The sequence below is a fragment of the Podarcis pityusensis genome, assembly GCF_964106645.2.
Source record: "Podarcis pityusensis genome assembly, chromosome: 12".
In the NCBI taxonomy this organism is placed as follows: domain Eukaryota; kingdom Metazoa; phylum Chordata; class Lepidosauria; order Squamata; family Lacertidae; genus Podarcis; species Podarcis pityusensis.
Genome location: NC_138037.1, coordinates 22,203,963 through 22,225,028, shown reverse-complemented (window position 1 = coordinate 22,225,028; position 21,066 = coordinate 22,203,963). Strand labels below are relative to the sequence as shown.

The 21,066-nt window shown below is 42.5% G+C and overlaps 1 protein-coding gene across 4 annotated transcripts in view; it reads left to right on the top strand.

Moving 5' to 3' along the window:
* Nucleotides 1–21,066, top strand: part of KIAA1217 — a 370,991-nt gene that overhangs the window by 124,751 nt on the left and 225,174 nt on the right. Inside the window, exon 1 of one of the 4 annotated variants that reach the window (XM_080974355.1) lies at nucleotides 12,052–12,168. The exons of the other annotated variants lie outside the window; for them this stretch is intronic. The gene's annotated coding sequence lies outside the window, so the exon portion shown is untranslated. Of the gene's footprint in view, nucleotides 1–12,051; nucleotides 12,169–21,066 lie in introns of those variants that run through there. 4 annotated transcript variants of the gene reach the window in all.

Below are 21,066 nucleotides of genomic sequence, written 5' to 3'. Positions count from 1 at the left end.
TTTGCATGTCCATAGTTATGAGTGGACACTCAGGTGAAATCTACACACAAACACTGTGCAAATCTCTGCATAGCTGAGTCCCCAGTCTCTGACAGCGATGTCAGAGTGTCCTTCCTAGAAGGATAAGTGATCAGTGGCTGTGCTGGAGTTTTAAAGATGGTGGTTTGCTGCAAAATGGATTGAGATGCTGGTCTCACCTGGATCTAAGTGACAGTATCATGGAGCTAAATGTAAAATGGCCTCAGATCGTAGGCTTAATACTGACGTGAAACAATTGTGCTTCTATCCACCCAACTCTTTCCTGCTGAACCTGTTGCCATTAAGAGTCCCCACATTCATTAGAAGCACATAGACAGCTGTTTCTTGTTGGGCTGGAGGCTTCAAGATGGAGAAAACTCTTAAAAGCTTAAGAGTAGTAAAACTGGCATGGTGTTTGTTTGTTTCTAGGCAACCCTGGCTAGAGCATAGAATTTCTGATTCCACCTCTGTGTACACTGGAGCAGAGTTTTAACACTGTGTTTTGTTCCACCCTTAAATGTTCTCTGGATGTCCCCAACTGGGGCTGAAGCTTTTGCACAATTTGGGGCACATCTGCATGAAAACTTCCTGTGATCCCAGTACAACACTGTAGCATTTAAAAAACCCCAAACCCTAGAAGTTCGAAAAGACCTAGAAGCTGCCTCTTCTAATTGATAACTGGTAAGGATTATTGCTCATGTCCATGTATTTCAAAATATAGTTGTGACACAGAAGAACATGTTGGGCAAGGAGCGTGGATTAAAGCTTCAGAACAGGGAGAAATGTGCAGTTCTAATGCGCCTAGAACAATGGGAGTTTTGAATGCTGGTTTTGGTATCTATGAAGTGTCCCTGATAAGTGGAAGTGAACTGGAATAATGCATAGGAAGGAGATTCAAGATGGTGTGATTTAAAGATTTTATAGCAAAGGTTCCATTACTCTGTAATGGAATTACTTGTACATTCCAACACAGATGTGTGTGTTCTATATTTGCTAAATACATCAGATGGAAACTAAGCTGAGGGTATGAACAGGTCCTAGGACTGCCCATGGTTTTGGTAAGTGTACTGAAAGTCAAGTGTATCTCTGGAATACATGTGAACGCACATACACATAGACACCCTCATGCTTTTGGTTTTGGCTCTGGTTTACTGAGCTGAGCATGCAGCAATTAAGTGCTGAAAAGTCAGGCATGCGTGTAGGGATGCTAGTTTGTCTACTGCTGCTTATAGTACAGGATTGCCACCAACGTTTTGAAATAATTGTATGTGAAGCAAAAGAAGTTGCTTTGCTGTGCAAGGCGATACCATTGCCCAGCTTAATAAGGGCCAAATTATATGTTCCATTAAATGTGTGATTAAACATGCTACTGACTGCAGTGGCACCTTTTCTCCAGAATCAAATACAGTGGTACCTCGGGTTAAGTACTTAATTCGTTCCGGAGGTCCGTTCTTAACCTGAAACTGTTCTTAACCTAAAGCACCACTTTCGCTAATGGGGCCTCCTGCTGCTGCTGCGCCACCGCTGAACGATTTCTGTTCTCATCCTGAAGCAAAGTTCTTAACCCGAGGTACTATTTCTGGGTTAGTGGAGTCTGTAACCTGAAGCGTATGTAACCTGAAGCGCATGTAACCCGAGGTACCACTGTAACAGCTTTTAGAGAGCAGTTTTTTATGTCTACAACAGTATGAGTAGGAAGGACTGAACTCTCTCTTCCTTGTATAACACAGTTCCAGTTATGACATATGCATGCCTGGTAGCTTCTATTAAACACCACCAGATAGGTTTGATGCTTTCACACATTTAACCTATCATATAATTTGGTCCTATGTATGTATGCATTTTAGTAATGAACGTGACTCGTGTGATCTTTTTACAAAAAGGCATGTTGTAAATTGTGTCAAATAAGATGTGTTTCTGTTGGAGGCCTTAATAAACACAGGTGGAGTTTTGGAAGCCGGCATCATAGATTGGATCCAGATTTCCCTGGAGCAGGACACTGGAGGAAGGAATGGGCAGTTAGGGGAGGGGAGCAAAGAGAGATAGGAACTTAGAAAGCTACTTTAAAAGTAGGATCCAAGATTAGATACATGATAAGTGTTTGAAATGCACAGAGCTTCCCCCTGCCCAACACTTCGGTACATATCACTTTTCACTTTCCATACCTGCATGCTACACCAATAGTTGAAGCAGCAGCTATGTTGCTGCTATCCACATACATGGGTGGCTGTATACTTTGCAGGTAGTACACATCCATGTTCTTACCTCAGTTAGTGTTTCCGTGCCCCACTGGGAGCACGTGCATGGGTTTTTGTTTACCTGTGCTATTTTTTATTTTTTATTTTGGGGATGCAAGTTTCCCATTACACCAGACTTTCACAAAACAGTGAGCTCATTGGGTCGTGCCCAGCCCCACCAGTAGCTCACTGGTGAAGCAGAAGCTAAGTTTAAGGTGGAGGTGAATGAAGAGGCGGAAGTGAAGTGGTGGTCCCGACGGGCAGAAAGGAAGTAGGATGCTGCATTGTGGTACACACCCACACAGGTGTGCCGGCTTGCCTCCACGATTGAGGGGCCTGGCGCCATGCAATGTGCACATGTCACACAAACAACATGCCCACGCGGCGCGTGCATGCCACAAGACACAAGTACGGCGCACGGTGTGTGCACACTGCATGCGCATGTTGCCGTGGAATATTGACGGGGCCCAGGCATTAGTGAAGCTGAATGTTGGACAATTCAGGACAGATAAAAGAAAATGCTTCTTCATGCAGCCCATAGTTAAACTATGGAACTTACTCCCACTGGAGGCAGTGATGGCTACCAACCTAGATGCCTTAATGGAGGACTAGAAAAAGTCCAGGAGAGGGCTCTCAGTGGCTACTAGCCATCATGGCTGTGCTCTGTCTCCACAGTTGGAAGCAATAAAGTTTCTGAATACTCGTCGCTGGAAATTGTAAAAGGGGAGCGTGCTCTTGTGCTGAGGCCCTGCTTGCAAGTTTCTCACGGGCATCTGGTTGGCCGCTGTGAGAACAGGATGTTGGACTAGATGGGCCATTGGCCTGATCCAGCAGTCTATTCTTATGTTCTTTCAATCTCCTTCCCCAGAAAGGATTTGTGACCAGGAAATAGTTGTTACCCTCCATTGCAACTGGGGCTTGAAATAGGATTTGAGACACACACAGGATAGTGCTATATGTTTGGCTGGAATTCTGGATCATGCCCCAATGTTTGTATAAAAGAGTATTTTGGTTTACCAAGTAGTGCTTTTGCTTCTAGGGCATTATGTAAAGATAATCCTGCAACGAGCAAAACCCATCATGCAACAGTATTCAAACCCAATCCATTTTTATTGCTACTGTGTTCGATTTTATTAATATATTCTTGTCCTAAATTTTGTTACTGAAACTTTATGGTACAGGGTGTCGTAATTTATTTTTCTTATAAAGCCATGGACAGGTTAAAGCTTGTATATTCTAGAAGTAAACATGATTTCTGCTTTAAACATGAGACATTTTACTCCTGGGACGCATTTGCAAAGTTATGCTTATGGTTTATGTCAGAAAAACGGACACGAGGGACATGCTTTGATATTTTATGACTTAAAACATAAGGCAGTTTAAAATATTTTGTAGCTAGCTGACCAGAGAAGGATTTTAGTAAAATTTTGTTGGATAGCTGCAGTCAGACAGTTAAAATAATTATCAACAAATCTTTTTAAATGTTAAAGGTTTGCTCTCTCTTTCTCCTTTAATGTTAAGAGTATCAATAATATATATCAGCTTAAATTGCAGATCTGGGTAACCTGCTGGGTCCCAAATTTACCATGCTGTTATGCGTCCTTTCAAATCAAGCGATTAATTCCTGTAGTGCATAATGACAATGAAGTTGACAATCCCCAGTATAACAGAGCGCTTCCTTTTTTGAAGTTGAAAAATGAAAAAAAATGGGTCATATTACTAATTCTTTGTTGTTGACCAAGATGAATGTGTGGAAAACATGGCCACATTTCTTAGCTCTATCTGAATCCCCACTAACAGCTTTATTATGCCAACCTCTCTTTTATGAAGAATTCAATATCCAGGCAAATGCTCATTGGGCTGCTAAGAGTGTTTATCATGTTTGTGCTCTGTTTGACAAAGGCTGGGCACAGGAACTGGACGTACCCAGGCAGAAATCGAGTTATGATTGAACCACTTGGTTTCCATTGTATCAAATCCATTCGTTCTGTAAAGCTTACATTTGAAAGGTGAGGGAATTGAGATCTCTTACCTTTTATGATCAACTGGGTGTGAAGTCTTCTAGTAATCTGAATGGGGTGGTTTCCATATTGTATAAAATACTTAGCTCCATGTCTGTGTCTACTGAAGAAGCAATGGGGAATGGGGGGGGGGGGGGAATCCTTCCACATGTGGTGGGAGTGTCCAGTTGTACAAGTGTTCTGGATGAGATTGTTCCAGGAAATCTCTGCCATTGTGCAACAAAGTAGTCCAAAAGCCTTAAGTTAGCTTTATTGTCAATGTTTCCTAATACAGTCCAAAATGTTGTGTACAAGGACCTGCCCCCCCCCCTTTTTTGCTTATGGCTGCTCATATAGAGATTGTGGAACATGGGAGACTTCACATAGACTTTACGTTCCAGGCCTGATGGAATAGAGTTTGAACTTTGCTTATGGTGGAGAAAGTGATTGAGGCTATTAGACTGGTTAGAGGAGTTAAATGTTTCCCTGATTCCCTTTTGTTGTATATGTAACTGGACAGCAGGATGGGGTTCTTCTTTGAGAGTCTCAATGACCACTGTGGTCTGACATAATTCCAAAGCATTTTTGACCGTTAGCTTTATACTCCTGTGGATTTCCTCAGGCCTTTTTTTCAGGGGCAACTCACCGGAACTCAGTTCTGGCACCTCTCAGGTGGGTGCCCATTGCCATTATATGAGAAAGAGGGAGGCTTTCATTGTCAGTTCTGGCACCTCTTTTCCCAGAAAACTAGCACTAGATTTCCTTCAATAACGTCACTCGCCTATTATCCACCTTTGTGTTTTACTGTCTATTCCATATCATTCCTGTACCATTGTTTTGTAACACTGGTTTGTGTCCTATGGTTTGTTCTGTTTCCCATCACAAAAATTTTCAGGAAAAAATGATTTTATAAAAAATGAAATTATGCACAAAGAGAAATCAAGCAGCTTTGATATTAACAATGAGGGCAATTCATTTTAACTGGTGTGCTAGGTAAAAAATTGCTGCCTCAGCTCAACATATGGCACAGTCTAAAGAAGACTGTCCTCTGGGAATTGTCAGGTTCCTGTGTACCCATATGTCCTAATGAGGGAGAAAAACACTACAACCCAAAAATATGTTATATCAAAAGCATCTTATGAAACCAGCCCGTCTGCAGTGTGTAATGCAGAATCAGAATGCTCCCTCACCCTGTTCACAGTATACAAAATTAGGACGTATCCTGGAGGTGGGGCATGAACAAGGCTGGATTGTGTGATGCACTGACCAGAAACTGCAATCACATTCCTATTTGTTGGTAGGTGCCATTGATTTTTTACTTACAGAGCTCCAGAACCCGCAGTAGTATAATATTTCTGGACTGTCTTCAGGGGCAACTCTAAGCCAAGCAGGATGCATTGGTTGTAGTAGTTTAAAATACTCTTGATGACAATGAGTCTTGTGGGTAATAAATAAATAAATAAACGGCATCCATCAGAGGCCATGACTCATGGGAGTTTGATGACTGCCACCCCAATTATGAAGCAGAGGAAGCTGGAATAAAATACATGAAACCCTACGGGCCCCTTCTGGAACCTTCACTTTGCTACATAAAAGGTTTTTGCAAAGAATGTAGGGCTGAGCTGCAGCCAAACAACCTTGAGTGCTTGTTTTATCTTTTGTATGCTTTCGTACTGGTATCCGAACAACAATGAAAACAGAAATCAAAGTAGGAAAGGCATGTTAGCAGACTCAGTGTGCAAAAAAGAGCAACAGGAAGTATGGATTATAACCCACTTCTGAAAGGATGACAGAGAGGAAACCCCTCAGAGAGGAATCCTACAGGAGGGCATTCCAACAGGAATGGCCCACATAAATTAGCTCCCACATAAAGAGGTGTTTTTAGCTCATCTGTTGTAGGGTCTCAGAAATGTGGAGGTCATATGGGAGGAGACATTAACCTTCCCCAACCTTAGTTCTCCAGTTGTTGTTGGACTGCAATTCCCCTAGTTTCCAGCCAGAATGGCCAGTGTTCAGGATGGTTGGACCTAGTGTTAATCAGGATATGCACCATTACTTCATGATGCAACCCTATACCCTCTTACCTGGGAGTAGGCCCCATTGAACTCTGCAGGACTTACTTATAAGTAGCCACATACAGAATTGTACTGTGTGAGATCAAAACCAGTACATTGGGTTAAGCTCGGGAGCAGACTGGTAGCAGCAAGTGTCACAAAGAGTAGGTAGAATGTGAATATTTCAATTTGTATCTGTTAACAGCTGGGCTTCAGCATTCTGCACTAGCAGACATTTCTGGACTGCCTTCAAGGGCAGCTCCAAATCAAGCATTTTAGAACAATATGTCCCATTTCCTAACAACTGTCTCAAGTGCTCTGATGGGTTCCAAGAGTGAAAACCAGGCAAACATCCAATGACTGAAACCCGTCAAGTTTCTTTGTAGGCTATTCTCCTTTCGTCTCCCCCTCTTCTTCTTCTTCTTCTTCTTCTTCCTCCTCCTCCTCTTGCAAGAATAAACTTGAATTTGTTCATGCTAGTGTGCATTTGGCTACTAAAGCAGAATGTTTTAGATTATACATAAACTGCTGGTTAAAGTGTCCCTATGCTCTACTTGACATTCCAAAATGTATCATTGTTATTCTCTCCAGATTTCTCATTCAGTCAGAGCACTGGAGAGGTTCATATTTCCCCTTTTGTATGCTTGTAAACTTGCTTCATTCTTGCAAGATCAACCAAGCAGACTTTCACCTCACATTTTTGGAAGTCTAGTCAAGAATGACATTTTTGGAAGTCTAGTCGAGAATGACTTATTACCTTTCAGAACCACACCTGCAAAAAGTTGTGTATTCTGAGCATTGCTAAGATAAAGATAAATGCTACAATTACCCACCCCAACCAATCCTTTCTTCTCTCCTTCCTGCCCCTCCCAGCTGGTAGGGATGAGGTAGGAATATGATTCAATTCTCATTTAAAGGCAAATCTACCTAACTCGCACTTTCTGAAACATGTGAACCAAAGCACAGGCCTCTATGAAATTTGTTTTTCCCCGAATTTTGCAATGCAGTCTCCCCACCCCCCAGTAGCGTGTATAAAAATGCACATGTTAGCGTAAAATGTGCATACAATGCAGATATTGGCCAAAAATATATACAAAAATGCATTATTTTAGGGACTGTGGTTTTGAAAACAAAAAGTATAATCAGGCAAAATTGCATAGAAAAACGTGTCCGTTAGGAACTTTTCTTTTAATATAAAAAGTGTAAACTGATGTTGAATTGGGAAGAAACTTAAGATAGAAAATAAGAGAAACAGAGAGAAACCAAAAATGGCAGATTCACCAGTCCCTATCTGTTGGTGAAGATAGTTTGAGATGCCTAATTGTTTCTAAAGCCACTTGGAAAAGCAAGCAATATTATGGGAGAAATAATTACCAAAAGTCTTCAGATGAAGATTTTGATTTCCCCCCTCTCTTACAGTCAGAAGCCTTCCCCCTCACCATCAACCTGCATCTGGCATTCTGATAATTTTCACATAAAATCCGGATGCTTGCCAAATGCGAGACTACTGTACTGTATGTTTATAACAGTAATTACTTTTATGGTAGCTATCTGGAGCAAAATGTATTTTCTAGCAACTTATGGGCCACATAAACTTTACTGCTGTCCTATTAGTATAGTGAACGGAAATGGAAAGCACGAGAATAGCTTCCTATATTATTTATTTTATTTTATTTTTTGAAATGATTGGTATGAGTAGCTGCGCTGATTATTTTTATGGCATGATTTGAAAAACAACATCTAGATTTAGAGCTATCCTACATAATGCAAACGCCAACCCCCCCACTTTGATGGCAGCAATGCATAGCTTAAATGAGAATGAAAGGGGTCTGTTAGAAGTGACTTTTCAGTCTAGCTTGCACCCTAGGCAGTGTTTTGCATTCTCGCTTTGGTTCTGCGAGAGTGTGTGTGTTTGTTTCTGTGAACTACTTTTTAAAATCCTACTAAGATGTGAGAGCACTAAACAAAATGGCTTAAATAAGGGACATTGCTGGGTCATTAAAGGGCTCAGAATGCAGGGACATGACAAAAAAGTTGCATAAAATTTCCTTATCCATGTGTGTGTGTGCCCCCCCCCCCGAAATTAAGAAATTAAGGTGATTGTTGGCTGCGATTTCACCAGCATTGCACTGCATTGCACTCATAGGAACCAACTCCTAGGGGCCAAGGTCCCTTTGCCTTCCCCATGAAATATTTGAGGGGGCTGCCCCCCCAAAGTTAAAGTGCATTGCCCTTCAAATGGTGTGTGTGCACTGTGTCATGTGACTGATTGCGCAGCACAGGGCTTAACCCCCCCAATATTTTATTCAAGCTGGCACCCCTGAGTGCACCCAGTTCCCCTATAAGAAAAGTAAAAAATAAAACTCTCTTAGGTTTATGAGAATGGTAGGAAGGAGCAGGAGACCCGGGGTCCACTGCAGAAAGATTGGAGGTTCCAGGGTGGCATACCTACCTCTCTAGCCATTCCTATCCTCAAAACAACCCTGTGAAGTAGATTAGTCTGAGAGTGAGTGACTGGCCCAAAGTCACCCAGCAAGCTTTGTGTCTGTGTGAGGATTTGAACCTTGGTCTCTCACATCTTAGTCAAACACTCTAACTGCTACACCATACTGGATCTCTTACAAAGCAGCAGCCACGCCAATGAACACCTGTTGAGCAGAGGCATTGAGCCTGTGTGGCGCAGAGAAGCCCCTGCAGAATTCGATCCGCTGCTGTCAGTGAGGGGGAAAGCTATATGTTTAATTAGGGTTTTTGACCCAAATTAAGCATTAGACCTGCCTTCAAGTTATTTGCAACTGGATAAAGACAGGGTGGCGCTGTGGGTTAAACCACAGGGCCTAGGGCTTGCCAATCAGAAGGTCGGCGGTTCGAATCCCCGTGACAGGGTGAGCTCCCATTGCTCGGTCCCTGCTCCTGCCAACATAGCAATTCGAAAGCACATCAAAGTGCAAGTAGATAAATAGGTACCGCTCCAGCAGGAAGGTAAACGGCGTTTCCGTGCGCTGCTCTGGTTTGCCAGAAGCGGCTGAACGCCGGCTCCCTCGGCCAATAAAGCAAGATGAGCGCCGCAACCCTAGAGTTGTCCGTGACTGGACCTAATGGTCAGGGGTCCCTTTACCTTTACCTTTACCTTTAAAGACAGGGTGGGTAGCCTCTCGGTCGTCCTGCTAGGGCCCTCCTGATTGGATCCTTGGGACAGATGGGGAGGCGGAGACTCTGCCACCTCTAGTGGAAACAGCACAACAAACTAAAATAGTAGAATTCAACAGCGGCAATTGTTCATGTTCATGTTTCAAAGCTATCCTTTCAGTTATAATATACATGCTAATAACTGGGGGGGGGGGGGGCTCAGCTGTACCAGGCCCTAATACCAATGCCAATAATTCTGCCACTGACCAGCAGGCTAAACTGCTGCAAGGCACTCTCTGCCCTCGATGCCACCTGCGTATTAAGTGACAGTAAAGGAGCCAGGAAAAACCTCAAGCTATGAACTTGCTCCTTCAGAAGGAGTGTGACCCCATCTAGACCAGGCTATACACCACTCAGCTCAACAGAGGAACCACCCACTAGCAGCATCTCAATTTTGTCTGGATTAAGTCTCAGGTGGGTTTTTTTGTGTTTTTGTTTTGACTCTCAAGCTGTCCATGATCACAATCCAGCACATCTACTGCCTCACCTGCAGAAAATGAAAAGGAGAAATAGAGCCGCCTGTCATCAGCATACTGATGACAATGCATTCCAAAACTCCATATGACCCCCCCCCCTCAACATTTTCATATGTAGGTTAAGCAATGTGGGGGGCAGATCTGACTCTTGCGGGTCTCCATGCTGGAGAATCCATGCAGCTAAGCAGTGCTCCTCAATAATTACTTTCTGGAGTTGACCACTGAAGTAGAGGGAGGACCACCACATTACAGTGTCCCCAGATACCCAGCTGAGACCACTAAGGTTGATGTTGTTGAAAGCTGCTCAGACATCAAAGAGAATCAACAGGGTCAGGATCCCCCTTTCTCACTCCTCCTAAAAATGGATCTAGAATTTTTTCCTGAGTCCTTTTCGTATGCATTCTGTACTTTCCTCCACTTCTCCCTCTGTTCACTCCCTTATTATATATACATTTAAAATTGGCCACTCTATCTCAGATACATGAGGAAGGAAAGCATTTTCCATAATATTAAACCTTTGGATTATATGACAGATATCCTCTCCATCTTCCCCTTGCCCTGAAAATGGCTTCAACTGAACATGTAAGAAGCAATAAATTTTTGGTGCTGTTTACTTGTGTTTGTGTTGCTTGGGCTTTTGGCGGCCTGAGCTCTCCCCCATTTCCCTCTTATCAAATCCCAAGGACTCCAATCTCACTGTTTAATAATGAAATGTGGTCTGACTTTCTCAAATAATTATTTGGCTTCAGGACTCCTGTGAAAAATATTAGATTGTTACAAGACATAAAATGAAGAGATTATTAATACATTGTAGATAGGGAGAAATCCTTGATGGAAGGTTTGTTACATTCAGGATCTAAGGTAGTATATTCCTCTTTTTAGATGTGATTCTTTCCAACAGCAGGAACCTGGAAGATCTTTACCTTCTCACAGAGCAGTCCTTCACTCTTGAAACTTTATAGTCAAGCTTGATCCAGACCAAGTGATATATGGCAGGGGCCAGGGGAGAGCATTCTAGTCCTCTTCAGGCATTCAGAAATAATGTGTAAATATCAAACTGGGGATGAAAAAGAGGCAGGCATACCAGGTATGCCCATTCCATTCCCAGCCTTCCTGTGTTGAGCAGGAAGATCTGAAGGGGGCTTCTACATGTGTACAGCTGAACATGCAAAGAATATTCTAAGAATCTAAGAATATTCAACTGAACGTTCAGATCTTGCAAATAAATTTGTGAAGGACAGATATAGAGTGGGTGTATCTGCTGTGTGCATTTTAATATTGGGCCTGTGTTGTGTCGTTTGCAATGTTTATAATGATAGCTTTATTCTGAAGTGCCTTGAGCATCTAGCATAGGCAGAATATGCACATAACGAAAAGTAAATCACAGAAAATGTGATTTATACTAAAATCCCGCCATTATTTCATCTGCAAAACTAGTCCTGGTGGATGAAAATTACTTTCATTTTCTGCAATGTTCCTTGATGCCAAAGCAACTGGTATCTTTAGTTTACCAAATAAAAAATGTAGAGCCAGGAAGCAGAAATGTATTGTGGCACTTACCCATAATACACTTATTTCAATAAATAATTTTCCAGATGCTGGTTTCATGCGTGTGACTGACCTGAAGTGGATTAAGAGAGAAGAGGCTAGGTCAGCTGCGAAACTTGTTGTTTTGGCATTCACCTATATATTAGTTTCTCTTGGTCTGCAGTGGTATTCCAGAAATAGCGTTCCACTACTTGGAAGGCAAAGGAGCCCTGTCTGCTCTGTGTGGGTTGTTGAGTTGATCCTATGAGCTGACGGTTGCTTAGGGGAATGGGAGATGTATTAGAGGGCTATCTTGAAGAGCAGCAGCAACGAATTCATCCTTTCATTGCTCAGATGCATACTGTTGATACAAATGAAGAGAAAGCTTTGACAAGTAGTTTCCACACACCCTTGAATTTGTGCCTCTGCTGGGAACTCTCAGCAGGAAATCCTCCACATGTTTTCCTTTAACGTACAACAACTTAATAGAACTGTCTCATTCTGATTCAAATATCTGCATGTAGCAGTAACATAACCTAAGCAGGGTGATGATAAATGTCACTGCCGATAAAAGGAGCACGGTGATTCGACTGGAGTGAATATTCAGCCATATAATACTGAAGAGAAGAAATCTTAACAATCAACACTCGAGGGCCCTTTAAAAAGAGTAAGTGTGGCTACATTTTTGGTATGCTGGAAAAGGAAACTCTTGAAGATGTTGAAATGATTCCTCTACGTCCCCGAGGAGCAGAGCAAGGCTGTTACTGGATGCTTTACATTACTCTGCTAATTCTGGCTTATTTTAACAGGAACAAAAAAATCTGGCTTACTTTAACAACAAAATTGTAAGTAAGTTTTTAAAATACACAGTTTTTACTTTGGCACAAAATTATGTGGCTAGGATTTTTGCATGCAGAAAAAGTGTTTTATGCACTCCGTGAAAGTTTTGTGCCCTTTCTGCAATAAGACTTTAATTAAAGTTTTGGTTTGTTACCCATAACTATATTTGAATTCTTAATTACCATTTCCTGCTTACAAATTTGTATACAAACAGTCACATTTTAATAATTAAGATGGTGGCATATTGCTTTGAGGTGCTAAAGACTACAGGTTCAAATATTATCATGAAAAAATGAAAAACCAATTTGTGGCATTTTGCTTAATGTGTGAAGTAAGTCAAAACAATTATCCCACAAATGGTTTGAAACATTAGAAAGCACAGTCTTTGAACGTAATGCATTGAACATGGTACTTGTGTTACCACGTTTTGTTTTGTTTTGTTTGCCTGTAGTTTCTTTCTCAGAACTGGAAAGAGTAAAGGAAAAGAAAAAAGAGGATGCAAGAAAACCATTTTCATACTTTTATATACAGTTTCAAAGAAGGGGCTGACAAAAATGAGGTTTTAAAACACATCCCGCTCCAGCATTGATGATTTTGAAGTTCTGGCTGAAATGAGCCACACAACCAGTTGAGTGCTGATTCACACCTGTATTTTTAAGACAGTAAAGTCTCCCGAAAGTGATGATGGAATCCAGTTTTCCTATGAGTGGGTACAATCCTGGAAAACTGAAAAGTTACTGCCTCTGATGAACACACTAAAGTAAATCATACATTGATTGTTTTAATCTAATAAAGTATTCACTTCAGCACTTGGTGTGCCACTAAAATAATGAAAGGCGGTTTCAATAAGACTAGCTACTTAAAAGGGTATGCGAGAAAGGTAGGTGTGATTTGGGTGGGCAGCTGGACGGATGACAACTGAAAATTAAGAAAATATGCACTCTTACATAAAGCATGTGGTTTTTAGAGCTTATAATTATGGTTACCTTAATTCTTAATTTTTTTTTAATGACTTGGCAATGAAAGGAAGTTGCTGAGTATGATTTCATATGAATGCCTTCAGGAATAGATTCCTGCCAAGGCCAGGGCATAGACCTGAAAAGGACACTAACCTAGTAGCAAATCATTGCCCCCTAACCCCAAGCAGAGCACTTCGTACTGCTCTAAATTTAAAGAAGGCAGCCTACCCCCAAAGCAATGAAACAATCCCTCCCTTAGTATTTCCAGGGCAGTTGTCCCTTCTGTCAGGGTCCAAACAGACATGATATTAAATTCAGTCATGCATGGAAGGTATCTGTTTCCTCTTTAACAATAGCTACTCTAGGTGGGCAGCTGGACTGAAACCATGGAGTACGTGGAGTTTAAAGCATTACTCCCTATACTGTCAAACATTGGACACCCCCACCCCGAAAGTGCCCTTTGTGTTGGAAGGGGAAGGTTCCATTGGCCCCAGCCGATGTCGCTAACCAAAGGCAACATTCCTACTACACTGATAATAGCCAGAATTTGCTTTGCAGTGCAGGGGAAATTCCTTAACACCTCAGCATGTTATTGGCTCAGTGTATGGCATGTTTAGGCTACTGGTAGCCAACATGGTGTTTTTCAGATGTTGCTGGACTCAAACTCACATCATCCCGGTCCCTTTCACATTCTGCTTGGGGCTGGTAGGAATTGTTGTCCAGCAACTTCTTGGGTGGTGGTGTTCCCTTGGTTTAAGCCTTTTCTGAGCAAAATTGCCAAAATAGTCAAAAGGCCCTTTAGCTTCTTTCTCATGTGGTTTCTGCAACCTGCGACTGTTGTTAACAAAGGACAGGATGTCAAAGGGAACTGAGATGAAACACACACCCATACCAATGTCGGTTTTACATATGCATTATAGACCAATATAAGAAAAAACTGATTAGAGCCCTTTGTGCTTACCAAATAGGAGGGGTCTTTGAGTAAGAAAGCTTTGAAAAAAGGTGATAAATTGGAAAGGTGAAACGGCGCATAATAAGGATGTACATTGGGCCAGACAGCCTTCTATTCTGGTGGGGGCACTGATTTGCAGGCAGAAGCTATAGCTCCCATGATAAGGTTTAGCTGAGCCAAGGCACATAAGCCTTCTCTGTAGAAAACAGCTGTGGTACACAAATATGAGGAAATGAAGCCTTTATTACTAATCCACACTGTTCAGTCAAGCCTGAAGATATTCTTCCTGCTTCTATAAAATCTCTGATGCATTTTGGGTCTTATGGCTCTTTTCCAAGGGCGAATAACGTAACTTTGGAAAGCTCTGTTCAGTGTTTGCTTGAACTCACAGGATGAACAGGAGTACTGAGAGATATTAATGAGGAATTTCTCACCAATTGTGCCCTGCTGAAGCTAAAAGATGTGTAATCCATACTTCTGCATGTAATGCCTTTTACATTAACTTCAGAGTCCAGGACATCTCTGAGCATGCTTGCATAGGTGGAGACATCCCAGCATTGAAGTGAACTGGGTAGCATGTACATGCATGAGCAGCACATAAGTTTCTGTTCTTTGGCTGCTATTTTTATTTTATGCATTCTTGCTAGAACAGCTTTCCCCATCCTGGTGTTCTCCAGTAGTTTTGGACTGCAATGCACACCAACCCCAGCCCACACGCCCACTGATTGGAGCTGGAATTCAGAACAGCCTGCAAAAGTTAGGCAGGATTCAGGAGGGATGATAATAATAATAATAATAATAATAATAATAATAACAATAAATTTTTTTTATTTATATCCCGCCCTCCCCAGCCGAAGCCAGGCTGAGAGCGGCTAACAACAGTAAAATGATAAAACATTCTAAAATCATTTCATTATAAAATTAATTCCAATCAAATTAATGGCAACCATTGGGCTAGAAGTTCTGTGAGGATTGCCAAAGGAGGGAGTCAGGCTGCGCCCTGGCCAAAGGCCTGGTGGAACAGCTCTGTCTTGCAGGCCCTGCGGAAAGATGTCAAGTCCCGCAGGGCCCTAGTCTCTTGTGACAGAGCGTTCCACCAGATCGGAGCTACAGCCGAAAAAGCCCTGGCTCTGGTTGAGGCCAGCCGAACCTCTCTGTGGCCTGGGACCTCCAATATGTTTTTGTTTGAAGACCGTAAGTTCCTCTGTGGGACTTACCAGGAGAGGCGGTCCTGTAGGTACGAGGGTCCTAGGCCGTATAGGGCTTTGAAGGTTAAAACCAGCACCTTAAACCTGATCCTGTACTCCACCGGGAGCCAGTGCAGCTGGTATAGCACCAGGTGAATGTGGTCTTGCAGCGAGGACCCTGTAAGGAGTCTCGCCACTGCATTCTGCACCCGCTGGAGTTTCTGGGTCAGTCTCAATGGTGCAAGGGAAACAGTGCTGGGAGCCACGCGCCTTGCTGCCCCTGTAAAACCAGAAGCAATACACGAGCGGGGGAAACGATCCAGCAGTTCAAATGGAAAGTGGCTGCAGAGCAAGCCATGGATTGTGTGCCCCCTGGAGGCCTGCCCCTTTGCTCACTCGTGATTCGCTAATTCAGCAAGCAGGCGGGATCTATTTCCCAGACTGTAAACTCAGCACGCAGGCTTTGTTTGCTGCCTAGGAAAGCATACACAGGGCAGATTCTTCAACGCAGGGAGGAGAAAGAGGTGGCAGTAGAGTATACTGCCACGTACTGGCTGAAACAAAGCCCTGGTCCTAGTCAGTGAGGCCAGTGAGTGGTCAAGGATAATTGTAGTAGTAGTTCTCAACGACTGGAAGGCGCCACAACTTTCAGCTACTCCTGGGCAAGTGTGCTGGCTGGGGCTGTGTGGTGAAGTCTCAGAGTCCTCTGCGGGTGCAGGCAGGAATGAGGTGTGCAGGCACTGCGATGTTTCTGAACTGTGGCCAGGTTGTGTGCAAAGGAGGCTTTGCCTGGTCAGCAGAGCAACATTTTCCACTTCCTGCTTTTGAGGCTCCATTGTCTTAACTCTTCCAGCCCAAATTTTCAGGCTTTTAATGTTTAATAGGTTATTGTATTTTAGTGTTTTGTTGGAAGCTGCCCAGAGTGGTTGGGGAAACCCAGCCAGATGGGTGGGGTATAAAATAATAATAATAATAATAATAATAATAATAATAATAATAATAATTTCTGAAGCCCCGGAGAGAGATATGTTAGGATATTTATTGTACTTGTGTACAGTAAAGGGTAAAGGGACCCCTGACCATTAGGTCCAGTCGTGGCCAACTCTGGGGTTGCAGTGCTCATCTCGCTTTATTGGCCAAGGGAGCCGGCGTACAGCTTCCGGGTCATGTGGCCAGCATGACTAAGCCACTTCTGGTGAACCAGAGCAACGCACGGAAACGCCGTTTATCTTCCCGCCGGAGTGGTACCTATTTATCTACTTGCACTTTGATGTGCTTTCGAACTGCTAGGTTGGCAGGAGCAGGGACCGGGCAACGGAAGCTCACTCGGTTGCGGGGATTCGAACTGCCGACCTTCTGATCGGCAAGTCCTAGGCTCTGTGGTTTAACCCACAGCACCACCTGCGTCCCCTCCCAGCTACTAGTCTGACACTAATCACTACACCACTCTGGCTCTCAATGAACACATTTTCCAGGTCTAGATTTGGGTACAACTGTCCACAGCTATGGCCTACCCTACAGGCAGCTTAACCATCAGTAATGGAATATTAGAAGTCAGTTCTCTTTGAACTGGCTTGTCAATTTCCTGCAGCTCCCAGAAGAAGAAAACCCCCAGAAAAACTTGGCAAAAATTCCTAAGCCAATCTGTGTATTTGGGGAAATGTCGCCGCCTCCCACCAGCCCATCAAGAATACTCTCTTTCCTTACCTTGAAGGTGTGTGTGTGTGTGAGGGAGAGAAAGAATAGAAGGAGTCCTGCCTTCCCTGATGACTCAGTATGCTGTTTGTTAACTAGCACAACAGGCAGTGGATAGGAGGTTTGGTAGAATGGCTTGCAGGGGTGGGAGGAAGGCTGAGGGGAGAAGGATGCTGAAGCAGATGTTGAGACTCTTTGGTCCTCCAGATGTTGCTCAAATTCAGCTGCCATAAGCCCTAGCAAACAAAGCCAATGGCCAGGGATGATCAAAATCTGGTTCAGCAAACTCTGAAGGGTCAAAGGTTCCACACACTTGCCCTCAAGTTTCCTTCCAAACCTGAGTTCAGTGAAGTTCACCAGCATCTCTAAGAATGACGTGGGTTGTTGTTGTTGCTTTTAAATTGAACTGGAAAAGTTTCAGTTTGTATTGGTAAAATTGTAGTGAGTAATTTAGCATGCTTATTTTCACCAAAGCTAAAACTTCTAAACTGCCAACCTTGCCTAATACTGATTTGCGATTGGCATCCATTCATTGTTACCAGTTGAACTTATGAAACATAATTTTCCACAGAAAAACAAAGCCCTGGAAAAAAATTCCACCCACATTTCAGATCTCTAGCCCATTAAACTGTTGCTTTCCCTTCTGTTTAAGCCCTGCAGCAACAGTTTACCCTCCTGTGCACAATTTCTCCATGCATTCACCACAAGACAATTTTCATGATTTGTTATTATATGTGTCACAAGTGGAATATGTTAGAGAATAATATTTCAGTAATGCAGAGTATGTGCCAAAGCATTGCCATTATACTGCACTTGATTTGCAGAAATGAATATTTAAGTTGAAAGGTGGGCATTATTGCTTGCAGTTAAGTTTTGTGGCAGCACTAGCGCAATCTGGGAATTGGAAGCAGTAATGAAATCTTTTTGGAAGCAACAGGTTAACAGTTGAGAAATGCTGAAAGAATGCTAAGAGGGTCCTTGGACATAAACATATATCTACAGTATATGTATATATGAATATTCGTGCTACGATGGCGGCTGGGCAATTTATCTCTAATAAGAACCCATTGCATTAAATAAATTGCAAGTCTGTTGAGTCGCATTGGGTGTTTTTGGATTGAGATGGAGTCAGTTGGCTTCACGATCAGAGCACAGACGCGGAATCCTATTATTTTCTTAATTAAGAATTACTGTCAGGAACACTTGACAGTGGCATATAATGCCAATAATCCAATGCAAAATAGTTGTTGTTTTAGCTCATAAGCAGTTTGTTGTGGCATTAACCCCAACTTCACCTTTGTCGGCTGGGGTAGCTGTTGGACAATCAGAAATGTTTGTTTCTCGGGAGGTCATTTTAAAGTTGCAGTTTGTTTGCATGTGTGAATGTATATATTATCCCTATCTCTTTTTTCACTTTAAAATTACCGTTGGAGAGAAATGCAAGATCTTTTAATTGATAGCGGTCAGAATTTAAAAGAGTTGTGCTGACTGGAAAAAAAAATCATTCACTTCTTTTGTTGATCTTGCACACTGATGCACACGACCTACTAATGTGATTCTTGGCGTCCCATACAAAGCCACTCATCCGTGCTGGATGTGAAAGCAGCTTCCTGGTCTGTACATGTGCTGTGTCGCATTCCTCTGGTTTTCTAACAAAGCTTTTAATTGGTATGCTGTGACTAATGAGCATGAAGTCCCAGAGGAAATGGAGCAGAATTTTCTATTATCCACCAGGATGAACTTAGCACATAGATTATCAGGGCTTCAACTCTGGGATAAATCAGGGTCAAAGTCTCCAAATACAGTGCAATAATAATTGAACGTTTCTTTCATAAAATTACACTAATCAATTTTAGCTGAACTGTGTCATGCATGGACTACCCTGAGCAGTGCCATGTATTGACCTTTTCAGCAAGAAAGAAATGTTTTACTACAGTTCATAGCAGTGACTTTGTTCTGAAAATATTGGCTTCTTCTTCTTCTTCTTCTTCTTCTTCTTCCCATTTCTGGCCTGCCCACTGAAGTCACTCCTTAATATTACCGAAGCAGAATTGATTATCCTTTTCAGAGAAAAAGGGTTGCAGGCTTCAACCACTTGGAGTTTGGTGGGAAACAAAGCTGCAAATCACAGAATCCAGGAAAAACCCTCAGGTGATGAACTTGTGTCACTAATGACAGGCCTTTCACCACAGGGTGCACTGTTCATTGCTGCCTTTCTGGATTGTGACCAAAGTCTACTTTAGTCCAGAGTTTCCCAAACTTGAGGCTCTACTCCAAGTAATGTCCCATAATGAAATGGGCATATTTGCACTTAATGAGTGAATCAACTTAAATCCTGTGTTATATATAACTATAAGCATAATTGTGTTTAGTAAGTGTATAAACACTATACGTTAGTATAGGTGCTGTACACCATGCTTATGTGGTTTGATGAGACAAAAATTGGGGTGTGCTGTGTATATCCAGCTTTTGGTGTTAGTGGTACAGTTCTGAGCACAGTTCCTGCACATTTCCCACTCCCTTTCCAATATAGTCTCTTAGTCTTATCACATCCCTCCGGAAATTCAGATGGATATATTGTTTGTTATACGGGGTAGACAGGAGGCAAACACCAGATCAAATAAAGCTATGAATTGAATATTTGTGGAGCCCAGAAGGTATGTAACTTCATTCTGTACAGTATTAAAAACTCAAAAGAGATTTGAGAATCCTTGCGGAGGTTCACGTGACTGCGCTCCTGAAACCTCAATTTGTGCCTTCAGTTTGTTTACAACAGACATTCATGCTACCAGCACAAACCAGTCAGTCCCATAAAGGTAAAGGTACCCCTGCCCGTACAGGCCAGTTGTGTCCGACTCTGGGGTTGCGTGCTCATCTCGCTTAAGAGGCCGGGGGCCAGAGCTGTCTGAAGACACTTCCTGGTCACATGGCCAGCGTGACAAGCTGCATCTGGCGAGCCAGCGCAGCCCCATAAATTATGCTAACTCTTGAGTTATTTATTTATCCTAATTATTAATTCAATAGTGTCCAGTAATGTATCTCCATTAGCACCTTGTAAACTAAAGTCCGTTGATCTGATAGATTGTGGCTGTTGGAAGATTCCCAAATTCAAACCATTTTTGCCCGTTTTCCTTGGCAAACTCTTATGAATGGCATTCTTCCAGTGAGTTACCTAACTGGTCATAAATAGGTGTGACTAGAGGACTGTCAGCTCAGAAAGTAAAGTGGGTGCTCACAGGAAGTTGCATTTTCAGTCCTTTGGATCTTGCAGTGTATTTTTAAGCTTTTCAGTTAAAATCCTTGACGTAGATTTTGTAAAAAAAAAAAAAGTAAATAAATGCAAATTTTTAACTGGATTCAAAGTGCTGGGGGGAAATAGTTATTGTTTCCTTTCATGTTAATAGCGGCAAGTACCTAAATGATCAAGGTCCATTTGCTTTCTTTTTTATAAGGTGTTGAAGGTCAGGACTAGTGATCTAAATTATGATGAGAATGCAAAAGAAAGCTAATGGCGGTCTTGCGGCATTGGTGCCACTATTTAGTGTGACTGATGTTCTCTGGCACGGGTTATTGCACTCCTTGGTCCAGTTTGAGATGTTAATGCTCACCAGAGATCTCATCGTGGCCAGGGTTTGCAAAACCTGGTTCACAGTTAGCATGTATTATGGTTACAATAAGTACAGTACATCTGTAACTCATGACCATGGCTGTGGGGAGGGGCTGTAGCTCAGTGCATACTTTGCATGCAGAAAGTCCAGGTTAAAACCTTGGCATCTCCTGGTATGACTAGGAAGAGGTCTGTCTGAAATCCTGGAGAGCCAATGCCAGTCAGTGTCAACAGTACTAGAGGGACCAATGATCTGACTCTGCATAAGGCAGTTTCTTCTGTCTCTCCCCATGTTGATGTTGTCTGTGTTCAGATGTAACACTAA